This window comes from Sorex fumeus, unplaced genomic scaffold, assembly GCF_029834395.1.
Source record: "Sorex fumeus unplaced genomic scaffold, SorFum_2.1 ptg000098l, whole genome shotgun sequence".
NCBI classification, from domain to species: domain Eukaryota; kingdom Metazoa; phylum Chordata; class Mammalia; order Eulipotyphla; family Soricidae; genus Sorex; species Sorex fumeus.
In genome coordinates, this window is record NW_026606155.1 from 15,317,397 (window position 1) to 15,331,696 (window position 14,300).

A 14,300-nucleotide genomic window follows, 5' to 3' on the forward strand; every position below is an offset into this window, starting at 1 on the left:
TTGGGAAGGCCTTAGGGTGCTCAGGGCCACTGGAGTCACCTTGTCGGTGCTTAGGTGCTTGTAAGACAGCACCAGTGGCGTTTGGCAGGCCTCCAGGGCTACACCACATGGTGCTTGGGCATGGACTATGGATTGGCTGGGTTGGAACCTGGGTCATGAGCATGCAAGGCATGCACTCCTGATTCTTTAGCTAAGGACTTGGCGACTTCATCTACTATATCATAGTCATTGGGCGGAACACTAGGGTCTTTCAGAGAGTTACTGATTTTGACTATCCTGTGGCAAATAGCTAGCTATAGAAGATAGAATATGTAGATTTTCTTTCTGGTTTTTCTACCCATTTCCAGAAAAGGATTTGTAATGGAATATGATTACAGTTTATGTGAAAAAAGACCATTAAAGAGTGGGTAATAGGATGAGGTGAAAAAAATCCTGTTCTTGATAAGGGTTACTGAAGTCTGTGATGATAGCTCCTTCACCCACTGGGTTGGGTGTCATACAATTTTTTGTAAATCTCTTTGAATAAAATTTCTTAGTCCTCTGCTCATCCTTTTGTAGATTTTTATTGATTGCAAAATCTACTGATATTTTTTTACTTTCTAATGTTAAAAACAAGGATATAAAATATAGCTTTTGTTATGATTAGCTTAGGTTATTATTACATGTGTATTATTTAGTCATACAGTCCTAACAATCACTGCAACTTCGTTACTAGGTCATACTTTGTTTTTACTGTGTCTAACTTTCACACATACTTAACATATTTATTGTCAGGTTTTAGTTACTGGAGAAAAATGCTAAGTTTTCTAACTTTTCTATAATTAAAAAAAATTTAGCCAGAAGGCTGTGTTAACATGTTTTTTATTCCCTTAATTACTTTTTAAAAGCAGTGGAGAAAAATTTGATCTGTTGAAAATATAATTTTTTCTTGCTCTACTTAAAATAAATGTTTCTTTACTGATTATATTTGTAACATAGAGGTGTTATCACACATTTTTATAAATGGAATATATACCTTAGAAAAGAGTCTTAAGAGCTAAAGATTATATTCTTTTGCTACATTTTAAGGATCAAGAATGTGGCAGGTATTGTGTTGAATGTTAGGTAAAGCAGAGGTCTGAAATTAAAATCTAATGGCAGTATCATTAAAACCCAAATCATCTCAACAGTTAAACTGTATAGGTGATTTCTAACAGGACGATAACTCAGAAAAGTTGGTCTGTGGAATCTAAAATAGTGAATAATCTTAAAGATACATAGCTACTCATGTATAGTTTATATGATTCCTGTTAACATATTTGCATGTACATAATTGTTACGTACTTTTGATCGGCGTAGCAATTTATGTTGACCTCTCCCTTAATGCAGGAGAGGTCTGAATCAGAATTTTGTTTGTAGTCTTCTAGAGATAAGAGCTTTCTCTTTGAAAGACAGTATAGTATTAGTAGCTAAAGGCAGAAATTTTGAGTAAATAATTTTCCAGCTGTCTGTAAGCAAATTACTTGAAATTTGTGTCACTTTTTTATGACCATCAAAACTATTAAAATAGTACTTCTATTAAAATTGGATGTATGTCTGTGAAATGCTTGGCAGAATATCTGATCTCTAATAAGCTGTTACTAGCTGCCATTATTTTGTTATTATTGTTCCAATTATATGGCAATTAATGACTGAACCTAGCAATCAGTCAGTCACAAAGTACTGATTGCCTATGTCCCTTTCATGTTAAATACTTCAGGGCCAGGGAACCAGGAGTAAGGATTACCACTGAACCATGCTGGTGGGAAATTGAATGCCAGAATAAAATCACTTGAAATGATTGTTTGCAAGGGAAGAGCCCGAATGAAAAATGCCAGCAGTTTCCTCAGAGGGAGTTTCCTCAATAAGTGATTTCCAAGTCAGGCATGTTAATCAAGTCAGCATATCTGCAATTATAACAGTTCCCTTTGCTATTTAAGTATAGGAACCAATCTTATTTAAATTTATGTCTCCTAGATCAGATCCAGAGTCTAGACATAGTAGATTTAAAAACAACTTTTAAATTGAATCAAGTGACATACACAGTTACAAAGTTGTTCATGATTTGGTTTCTGTCATATAATGTTCCAACTCCTGTCCCTTCATCATTGTATATTTCCCACCACCAATGGTCCCAGTATCCCTCCCCCATCCCCACCTGCCTCTATGGCAAGCACTTTTCTTCTCCTCCCCCAATCCTCCTCCTCTCTTTTCCTTTGGGCCTCATGGTTTGCAACACAGATAATGAAAGGTTATCAGGTATATCCCTTTAAATACTCTCAACACTCAGTTCCTGTCTAAAATGATAATTTCCACCTATTATTGTCATATTTGTTCCTTCTCCATCCTAACTGCCCTGCATCCCCCTCCACCCCCCACCCCCACTGTTGTGGCTAGCTTTCAATCATTGACCAGTCCTCGTGGCCCCTGTTTACCCTGGCTTTGGATATTAAGTTCATAATATATATATATATATATATATATATATATATGTGTGTGTGTGTGTGTGTGTGTGTATGTGTATGTCACTTGTATCACTTGTAGCCCTGTTGTTCATTGTTTTGCTTGAATGGGCACTGGTATTGTCTCCATTTTCCCCTGTCGCATGCTAGCATAGCCTAATGGCATACTGGGGGCTCTTTCTGGGTCGGGGGAATGAGACTCATTATTGTTCCTGTTTTTGGCATATCGAATACATCACAGGTAGCTTGCTACGCTCTGCCGTGTGGGTGGGATACTTTCGGTAACTTGCCAGAATCTCTGAGAGGGAGAAACTGCATTGCTCATCCAGGGGCTTTGTTTTATATGTGTATGTATATATAATATATAATATATATAATAAAATACATAATATATATATTATATTCCACAAATGAATGTAGTCATCCTTTGTCTGTCTCTCTCCTTCTGATTCCTATCACTCAGCATGATACTCTTCATCCATTTATAAACAAATTTCATTACTTCATCCTTCATAACGGCTACATCCGTTGTGTAGATATACAATAATTTCTTTATCCAGCCACCTATGCTCAGGCACTCAGGTTGTTTTGAGATTCTGGCTGTTGTGAATAGTGCTGCAATGAACATAGAACTGTTCATAGATGACTTTTCTTCTGTGTGTTTTTGGGCACTGTAGCACTGTCCTCCCATTGTTCATCAATTTTCTCCAGTGGGCCCAGTAATGTCTCCATCGTGAAACTTGTTGTTACTGTATTTGGCATATTGAATACGTTACGGGTAGCTTGCCAGGATTTGCCGTGTGGGCAAGATACTCTGAGTAGCTTGCTGGGCCCTCCGAGAGGGGTGGAAGAATCGAATCTGGCTCAGCTGGCCAGCTGTACCCAAGGCAAACACCCTACCGCTGTGCTATCGCTCCAGCCCAACATGTATGATGTATACTTTTATTTTTTGAAGCTGATACGGGAACCCAGCACATACTCTAAACATTTCCTACCACTGTGTTACAGCTGTGATCCTTATTCACCTTTATTTCAAATGCAGTGTAATGGTGACTTCTGTTTACTAAATCAACATGAGGAAGGGAGGAGAGCTGGGGATCAGGCTCTGCGAGGCCACTAGGGCACAACAAATATGAAACCCATGTCCACTTCAGCTCATACTTTCTTGTGCTTTGCTGACTATCTGTGCCATTGTTTCTTTGAGCTTATGGAACATCTTCATCTTGGGGTCTGGAAAGACATTGAGGATTTACTGAATTGGTTGGTGGTGTCTTCAGTCAGACAGTTTTCAGTCATACTGTTTTCGCTTAATGAGCTTGTTGGGCTTCTAACGTGTTTTCCTCATCGGTTTTCTGGTGTCTTCATAGTTAGATCACCTGGAAGATGCTGAGGGATTAGGCTGGAGATTTCCCATTCTCACCAAATGCCTAGAAACATTGTGTGATTTGTTGAGTAGATCTGTATGCAGCCGCAGAGGCCACCCCAAGTAGGGAGGGGCTCCATCTGCAGCTCAGGAGTAGGTGGCCACAGCTTCACATGGAGTGGTGGAGCTGCAGGCAGAAAGTCCTGGCGAAGTGTCTTGAGGACATGGGCTTCACATCTGTTGTGTTTTTGGGCACTTGGGGTATATTCCCAGAAGTGGTATTGCTGGGTCAATGGGAGCTCAATGTCTAGTTGTTTTTTTTTTTGTTTTGTGTGTGTGTGTGTGTGTGTGTGTGTGTGTGTGTGTACGTGTGTGTTTGTTTATTTTATTTTTATTGCATCACTGTGAAATACAGTTACAAAGTTGTTATTGATTACATTTTGAGGAATGTCCATATTGTTTTCCAAAAAGGCTAGATCTGTAGGCATTCCCACCAACAATGAAGGAGAATACCTTTCTCCCCATATCTGTGCCAGCACAGATTGCTTTTGTTCTTTTGGATACTTGTTAGTCTCTGTGGTGTGAGATTTTATTTTATTGTTATTTTGATTAGCATCTCTGATGATTAGCATTGTAGAACACTTTTTCATGTCCCTTCTGCCATTTGAATTTCTTGTTTGAGGAAGTTTCTGTTCATTTCCTCTCCCCTTTTTGTGATGGGGCTGGAATTTTTTTTTTTTGTAAAGTTCTACAAGTATATAATTTTGTTATTAACCATTTACCAGATAGGCATTGGGTAAATAATTTTTCACATTCCTTGGGCTGTTTTTATATCTTAGACACCAATTATTTTGAGGTGCAGAAGCTTCTTAGTTTAATATAGTCCCATTTCCTTATCTTTGCTTCCACTTACTTGATCAGTGGTATTTCATCTTTGAAGATATCTTTAGCTTCAGTGTCATGGAGGATTTTGCCTGCATTTTTCTCCATGTGCCTTATAAATTCAGGTCAGACATTGAGGCTTTTAATCCATTTTGATCTGACTTTTGTACCTGTCATTAGAAAGAGGTCCAAATTCATTTTTTCCCCATGTGGCTACCCAGTTTCCCAGCACCACTGTTGAAGAGCTCTCCTGCAACAAGTTCCACCAATGTGAAGTTCCACTTAATTTTTCTTAATTCACTATTTCTATCACTAATATGTGCTTCCACTTTTTTTTTTAAAAGACATGCTATTACGTTGTGTAGTTTGGTTTTAGTCTTTACTAAACACTGCATCCAATTTTATCTAAATAATTATCCATAAACTGTGGTAAAAGGTTGCCTTTAGTATATAAGGTAAAGATAAAGGCCCTCCCGTTGGTCGTTGATTTGCTCGAGCGGGCCCAGTAACGTCTCCATTGGAGACTTTGTTGTTACTGTGTCTGGCATATCGAATACTCTCGGTAGCTTGCCGGGCTCTCCGAGAGGGGCGGAGGAATCGAACTCGGGTCGGCCATGTTGGCCGCTTGTAAGGCGAACGCCCTACCCGCTGTGCTATCGCTCCAGCCCCAATAAGATGTGGGAAAAATGTGTAAGGAAAATAAGATAAATTACTGTATTCTTATATACTAACCAACTGAGCTATACTAACCGGTTAGCTCAGTTGGTTAGTATATAAGAATACAGTAATTTATCTTATTTTCCTTACACATTTTTCCCACATCTTATTTTTTAAAGATCAAATATTATTTTCAATTTTATGTGACAGAAAACAAGTATGAATTAAAACTTTATCAACTTGTTACCAGGGAAATCACATTTGTATAATATTGCAGAAGGAATCTCTTCTATCTGTATTATCATTAAAAGTATTACTTGTTTTGTTGAGAATATTTGATATTCAAAAAGGATCTTACTGATATGAATGCTTTTATTCTCCCAGAAAACTTTTACTGCTGTTATCAGAAGATATTTGTTGGTTTCACTGGAATCTGTGAATCAATTCAAGATGAACTCGGCAACAAAGTTTACTTAGTAATGTTTTTAATTTATGATCAGTAAAGACTTGTTCTGATCTACTTTCAAAATATCTTATTAGAATAAATACCAGTTTATTAATACTGGCCACATTTATGAATATCTTTCAGGTAAAAATTATTTTTGGCTACATCCAGCAGTGCTGTGGATTTGCTCATGGCTCTGTGCTCAGGGACAATTCTTTGCGGGATTTAGGAAACAATATGTGTTACCACAGATTGAACCCAGGTTGGCTTCATGCAAAACTAGCACCATAGCAGCTGTACTATCTCTCTCGTCCTATCTTCCAATAATTTTGTGTTAAAGAAAAATTATTTCATTTTGAGAATTTTTGTAAAGTGTTTTAGAAAGAACTAGTGTCAAAATTAAGAAAATATATTTTTTGTATATTATTATATATATATAAATAGTCTCTTGATCCTTATGTCTTATAGTATGATCATTTGGTGAACTATATTTATATATAAGTATATATGTGTGTGATAATAGAATGTTATGATTTACCCCCCTAAATTTTAAGGAAATATAATAAGGACATTGTTTTAAAGTGTTAAGGAAAGAATAATTTATCAATGGTATTTACTTCAATACATTCCAGAAATATGTTTACATGCTACTTTGTTATTTTAAAGGGAATACTTAATAGCTAAAAAACAGTAAATTTACTTTTTTGTGATTAATGATTTATTCAGTTAATAGTTTACCACAATGAAGATGTTTATATATTCTAGGGGTTCAATGCTAAGTTGATTCTAGGTACTTGGTTTTGTTTGCTTCAACTATAAATTATATTTATGCTACAATTATAAATTATATGTAAAATATATATATATTTTCTTTATTTTCTCTTGTAATGTATTCTTTGGATGTAGATATTTGCAGAGGCTGGAATGACACCTCAAAGGGGTATAGTGCGGATATATTTGAAATGTGCCCTCACACTGATGTGAGATAATGTTTCATTGTTGTCTTGGTTTGAATTTCCCTAATAATAAGTGATGATCAACATTTTTTCTTATGTTCCATTTCATACAGTTCCTTTGTCAAAAATTACTCAGACATAAAAAGGGGGTGAGGGTTGTCCTGGAACATTCTGTTCTGATCTCTTAGTCAGAGAGTCTGTCCTTATTCCAGCACTATGCTGTTTTGCTCACTGTGGCTTAATAGTATAGGTAAAAGTTAGAAAAGTTAGGTAATGAGTTGCCTCTCAGTTTCTTATTTTTCAGTATGGTTTTGGCTATTTGGGGTCTTATGATTCCAAAAAACTTTGTAATTGATTGTTTAAATCCTCGAAGAATGCTGTCTGATGGGATCAGAGCAATAGTATAGTAGGTAGGGTGCTTGCTTCCTACCTAACTAACCCGGTTTTTGATCCTTAGCATCCCACATGGTTCCCCTAACCTGCCAGGGGTGATCCCTGAGGGCAGAATCAGAAGTCAGCTCTGAACATTCCTGGGTGTCACCCAAAAACAAAAGACAAAATTAGGGCAAAAAAAAAAAAGGATGTTGTCTGAATTGGGATTGGGATTGCATTGAATATATTGGTAGATGGTTACTATGAGAATATTGCTCCTTGAGCATGAAATGTTTTTTATTTCCTATGGTCTTCTTTAATTTCTTTACGTGTTTAGGAGCTTTCATGGTATAGATCTCGTACCTTCTTTTGTTTAGTTGATTCCTAACTAAACAAAATGGTTTTGATTGGTTTTAGACACTTAAATGGGAAAGACTTCTCTTTTTCCTCAGATTCATTATTTTAATGTAGGATTGCAGCCGATTTTTGTGTATTGACTTTGTAGCTGGCCACTCTGCTGTATTGATTTGTTGTTTCTAGGATCTTTTTTTTTTGTGGACTCTAGTGTCTTCAGTGTGTACTATCATGCCACCTACTAATAGAGATAATTTGACATACCCTTTTCCAATTTGGATCCCTTTGATTCCCTTTTTGTCTGAGTGCTGTTGTAGGACTTCTGATACTATTGATACCTTCTTTGGATAAGAGTGGAGACAGTGGACATCTTTGTATTTTGCCGGATCTTAGTGGAAATGCTTTCAGTTTTTTACTATTAAGAATAATTACTGGCGGGACTGGAGCTATAGCACAGCAGGTAGGGTGTTTGCCTTGCACGTGGCCAACCCGGGTTCAATTCCCACCATCCCATATGGTCCCCTGAACACTGTCAGGAATAATTCTTGAGTGCAGAGCCAGGAGTAACCCCTGTACATTGCCGAATATGACTCAAAAAGCCAAAAAAATAAAAAAGAATAATTATTGGCTGTGGGTTTTTATAGGTAACTGTTACTATATTGAGAAAGGTTTTTTCCACCCCTATTCTATTGAGGATTTCTAATCATGAATGGGTATTGGATCTTGTTGGAAGTTTTTTCTGTATCATTTGATATTATCATATGATTTTTATCTTTCCTTTCACTGATGTGTGTATTATATTAATTGATTTGCATATATCAAACATCCTTGGGATGAATTCCGGTTTATTGGGTGTATGCTTTTTTGATATGTTGTTGGATTTGTTTAAGTATTATTTTGTTACTCTTCTTGATGTTGTTCCATAAGAACCTATATTTTCTTTATTAAAATTTTCTTTTATTAAGGTGTTTTTGATGATTGTCTCTTCTTAAGTCTAAAGCCCAGTGATTTCTTCCTCAACTTTTGATAAGCCATCTAAGAAGCATTTGAGAAGTTTTCTAAAATTATTAGGAACTATATTAGGAACTTAAGTGTTTAATAGATCAGAATTCAAATAAATGCATTTTATTCTTTAACATTTATTATATATACATTTTTAAATCCTAGACAAGAATCATAACTGTTAGTGCAATTTCTAGAGTAGAAATTTATTAGATAAAAAAGCTCCATTATTAAAATCACTAAGTTTAAAAATAATTTTTTTCCTTTTTCTTTTTGGGTCACACCTGGCGATGCACAGGGGTTACTCCTGGAACATGCACTCAGGAATCACTCCTGGTGGTGCTCAGGGGACCATATGGGATGCTGGAAATCAAACCCGGGTCAACTGCGTGCAAGGCAAACACCCTACCCGCTGTACTGTCACTCAAGCCCCTAAAAATAATTTTTATGTGAAAATTATTATATCTTATCAAGGGATTGTTAAGTCCTTGTCTAAGGATTTACTAAGTTGTTTGTTGATCCTTCTGTGTTATTATTTATTTATTGGTTATTGAGTTTAGCTGGCTTCTTTCCCATTTAATTTGGTGTACTCCTATCGGAATTTCAGTATTGAGGAATTTGGGGATGTTATGTGGTCTCAGGATCTATGATCTAGGCCAATGAATTGACTGGCTGCAGCTATGGGGAGTGTGGGTGTGACTGTTGGGGCTTCTAGAAGTTCAGGGGGTGGTGGAGGGAGTCTGTTCCCACTCAGTGAAGATCCCAGAGTTCTCAGACTTGTCATCAAGGTGCACTGTAGCACTGTCCTCTCCTCCCATTGTTCATTGATTTGCTCATGTGGGCCCAGTAATGTATCTTTTGTGATACTTGCTGTTACTGTGTTCGGCATATCAAATACATCACGGGTAGCTTGCCAGGCTTTGCCATGTGGGTGATATACTCTCGGTAGCTTTCTGGGCTCTCTGAGAGGGGTCACGACGACCACGACTATCCTGTTATTCGTCAATTGCTTCGAGCAGGCCCAAGTAACGTCTCCTTCATCCTAGCCCTGAGATTTTTTAAAAAGTGCTATATTCAAGGCTCTTTACGAGAATGAGACCCATCATTGTTACTGGTATTTGGCATATTGGGTACACCACGGGGAGTTTGCCAGACTCTGCCGTGTGGGCAGGTTACATTCGGTATCCTGCCAGTTTGTCCAAAGTAGGAATGAGATAATAAGATGTCATAATAAGATGTTGCACGGCTGCAAATGCGGCCGCGCGGTTCTGGGAGCTAGGTTTTATAGTTTTAAGTTGAACAAGTACAAATATAATTTTTATTTGATTTTTTAATTTGATGTTTCTGGCTTTATCTTTCTTGCACCCCACTTCTTCAGTTAGTACACCCCAAAATGCAAGTATTTCCTCCCTTAAGAGGTCAGGTGCTTTCCCTAACCTTGTTTCTGGTTCTCAAAAGCAGGACCTCTCGGAGAGCCCGGCAAGCTACCGAGAGTATCCAGCCGCACGGCAGAGCCTGGCAAGCTCCCCGTGACATATTCGATATGCCAGACACAGTAACAACAAAAGTCTCCAATGGAGACGTTACTGGGCCCGCTCGAGCAAATCTATTTCTGAGAGGGGTGGAGGAATCAAACCCGGGCTGGCCACGTGCAAGGCAAATGCAGTACCCTCTGTGTTTTCACTCCAGCCCTGTTATTGGGGTACCTGAAATTTTTCACAGTTTGGTATCTCCACAGAGAATATCTGTGAAGTCTTGGCATTGGGCTCTTGATGTGACTGCAGATGTGATGTGTGGGTGCAGCTGGTGGGGCTTCAGCAGCAGGGTCTCTGCACACCTCCTACTTGGGGGTACCTTGGATTTTTCAGCTTGGGAGACTGGTGTGTACATGAATTTTAGTTGCTTGGTATGCATCTCCTCAGAGAGTTAGTCATGAATCAGTAGAGCAGGGCCAGTGGGTGAGTCAACCAACCTAGCAGGGGGCTAAACCAGTTGATGTTCCATGCTTTGAGTAACTCTTCCCTTAGCCAATTTAGTTCTTTGCATGAAATGTTTTATTTACATCATTTGTGAAATGATGCCTAGGAACATCTTAAAACCATGACTGGATAAAAGCACTTTGGGAAATAAGTTCTTAAAAAATGTGGATCTTTTTAAAAATAGTCTTTATAGTTCACATTTAATGTGTGTTAATGATGTCCATTTTTTATAGATGATGGAAACTGGTGTTGAAAGTTTGATATGGTGATTTGCCCAACATTTCAGAGCCTGCGGTGGAAACAGGATATGAACACAAGTTTCTTGTGCTTTTCCCATTTACTGTCATTAAAATGACTCATGTTTAAGACTTTTCATTGATCTCTTATTGTTGAATTAAATTTAGGGTTATTAAACAGATTACTCTGTACTCTATTTTTTAAGATTGACATACATTATTTTTAAGTATAATGCAACTTTATTTTATTTTATTATTTTTAAAAATTTTTATTAGTGAAACACCATGAGGTACAGTTGTGGACTTACAAGTTTTTGTGCTTGTATTTCTGTTATACAATGATCAAGTACCCATCCCTCCACCAGTGCCCATTCTCCACCACCCAGTATCCCTACCCACCTCCCCAATCCCACCCCGCCTATGTGGCAGGGCATTCCTATTTGTTCTCTCTCTCCTTTTGGTTTGCAAAAGAGTCATTGAGTGGCAATCATGTTCAGTCTACTTTCAGCATGCTTCTCCCATCCTGGGAGGATTCTCCCAGTACCCTTTACTTGGTGCTCCTTTCTCTATCTGAACTGCCTTTTCCCCTACCATGTGCGGCTGGCCTCCAAGCCATGGAGTGAATCTCCTGGTACTTATCTCAGCTATTCTTGGGTATTAGTCTCCTATTTCGTTACTTTATACTCCCCAGATGAATGCAATCTTTCTATGTCTGTTCCTCTCTTTCTGACTCATTTCACTTAACATGATACTTTCCATGTAGCACCCCTTGTGGGTAAATTTCATGACTTCATCTTTTCTAACAGCTACATAGTACTTCATTGTGTAGATGTACCAAAGTTTCTTTAACCAGTCATCTGTTCTTGGCACTCGGGTTTTTTCCAGATTTTGGCTATTGTGAATAGTGCAACAATGAACATAGAAGTGAAGATGTCATTTTGACTGTACTTTTTTGACTCTCTGGGATATATTCCCAGGAGTGGTATTGCTGGGTCAAATGGGAGCTCAATTTCTAATTTTTTGAGAATCGTCCACACTATTTTCCAAAAGGGCTGAACCAGTCGGCATTCTGAGCAGCAGTGAAGGAGGTTCCCTTTCTCGCCACACCTGCGCCAGCAGTGGTTTGTTTTGTTCTTTTGGATGTGGGCCAGTCTCTGTGGTGTTAGATGATATCTCATTGTTGTTTTGATCTGCATCTCCCTGATGATTAGTAATGTAGAGCATTTTCTCATGTGCCTTTTTGCCATTCGGATTTCTTCTTTGGGAAAGTTTCTATTCATTTTATCGTCCTATTTTTTGATGGGGTTTGTTGTTTTCTTCTTGTGGAGTTCAACCAGTACTTTGTATATCCTTGCTATCAACCCCTTGTCGAATGGGTATGTGGAGAATATCCTTTCTCATTCCATAGATTGTCTTTATATTTTAGTCACTGTTTCTTTTGAGGTGCAGAAGCTTCTTAGTTTAAGATAGTCCCATTTGCCTATCTCTGTTTTCACTTGCTTGGCCAGTGGCATGTCATCTTTGAAGATACCGTTAGCTTCAATGTCATGGAGGGTTTTGCCAACCTTGAAGATTGACATACATTTTAAAAATAGGATTCATCAATTATTTTTCAAAAAAAATACAATTTAAACCTGATAGCTCCACAAAAAAGATATCTGACAGTGATAACTGAATCAGTGTTATTTAATTTTGTATTTTGGTTCTTAATTGACCATCTGTTTAGGATAGCTATTTTTTTCACAAGGTGGAAAAATATGTATGGTTGTTAGATGGTTGTTATATGAAGGTTTCACTACTTTGCAAAATCACAATCCAACATATTTTACTCAGAACACTTTGATCGTAGCTAGTGATTTTTCTATTTTAAATTTTTATCTGCAGGAAAGAGAAGAAAATACATGCAAAAGAGCTATTATCTTTTAGCATTATTTTAGTGTTAGTACCTCAGGCTATTTTTATTCAGACTGTATACTTTCTTGAGTGCATTCTCTATTTTATATTCTGTGAGTAGAGTTAAATTGTTGATTTCACATACTAACTTAAGGCAAATCTAAACTATATACTCTAAATATTAAAAACTAAGCAGTGTGTTTTGTATTTCTCAGACTCCTGTCATCTTAAAAAATGTCAATGAAGATGGTAATAGAATGGTCACATTAAAGGGAAATGAGAACTTTCAACTATAAAGTGCTTTTGATGGAAAAACTTGTAGTTATGAAGTCCAGAATAGTCCTTGGCATATTTTTTAATGTTAACAAAATTAATAGAAGCTTTTATTTTATTTTTTGGTTTCTGGGTCATACTGGGCTTTGCTCACACTTTCTTCCTGGATCTGTGTTCACATGGTGTGCTGGGGATCAAATCCAGGCCGGCCATATGCCTTACTTGCTGTACTGTATCTCTTGTCCTCACCTTCCCCCCACTGTATCACTGTGGCACTGTCCTCTTCATTGTTCATCAGTTTGTTTGAGCTGGTCCAGTAATGTCGCCATTGTGAGACTTCTTGTTACTGTGTTTGGCATATCAAATACGTCACAGGGAGATTACCAGGCTTTGCCGTGTGGGCGAGATACTCTTGGTAGCTTGCCAGGCTCTCCGAGAGGGGCAGATGAATTGATCCCAGATCGGCCGGGACGGCCCACATGCAAGGCAAACACCCTACTGCTGTGCTATCACTCCAACCCTCAAATTTTTAAAATTGAATCAAGTCCTGTGATTTACTATTGATTTACTATTGATATTTTCTCATGCACATGATTTCAACACAATGCTCTTCACCAGAGTGCCGTCCCCCCCAGTTGTGTGCAACTCCTATTGCATTGCCGTTGGTCCTTTGTTGCTGCCTTGCTGCCTTGCATTTAAGTCCATCCAACATCACCATTTAAACATAGTTCTTGACTAAAACTACAAAGCCCTTTATAGTGTATGAAACATGCCAGATATTAAGAAATAGTTTTAGAATGCTAAGTTGCTATACATGGGACTGGATGTCATAAATATATAGCTGTGGCTGAGGGAGGAACAGGAAAGAAAGGTGTACTGAAGTACATTTGGTATCTATTTTGTAAAATTGTACATGTTCCATAGAAGATATTTGTACGCTTTTCCATTGTCATAGACTTCTCTACCAACATTTCCTAGCAAACAGGTTCATTTTATTTTTATTTTTTAAATTGAAATAAACTTGTAAAACACGTTTCAGGTGTGCAGCATTCACTTTCACTATCACCCTGTTGTTCATCTATTTGCTCAAGCTGGCTTCAGTAACATCTCCATTCGTCCCTGTCATGTGCTAGTGTAGCCTAATGGCATATTGGGGGCTCTTTCAAGGTCAGGGGAATGAGGACCATCATTGTTACTGTTTTTGGCATATTGAGTATGCCATGGGTAGCTTGCCAGTCTCTGCGGTGCAGGCAGGATATTCTCGGTAGGTTGCCGGGCTCTCCAAGAAGGATGGAGGCTTTGGGGGCAGGGTCTAATCACGTTTACAGGTGTTCCCAGTCAGGTGTATATGCGGGTAGGATACTCTCAGTAGCCTGCCGGTTTCTCTGGGAGTGAGAACTAGAGAATA

The 14,300-nt window shown here is 38.0% G+C and overlaps 1 protein-coding gene across 1 annotated transcript in view; it reads left to right on the forward strand.

The window, feature by feature from the left end:
- CEP128 (centrosomal protein 128) overlaps positions 1 to 14,300 on the forward strand; it is a 512,196-nt gene that overhangs the window by 194,663 nt on the left and 303,233 nt on the right. The window lies entirely within an intron of this gene.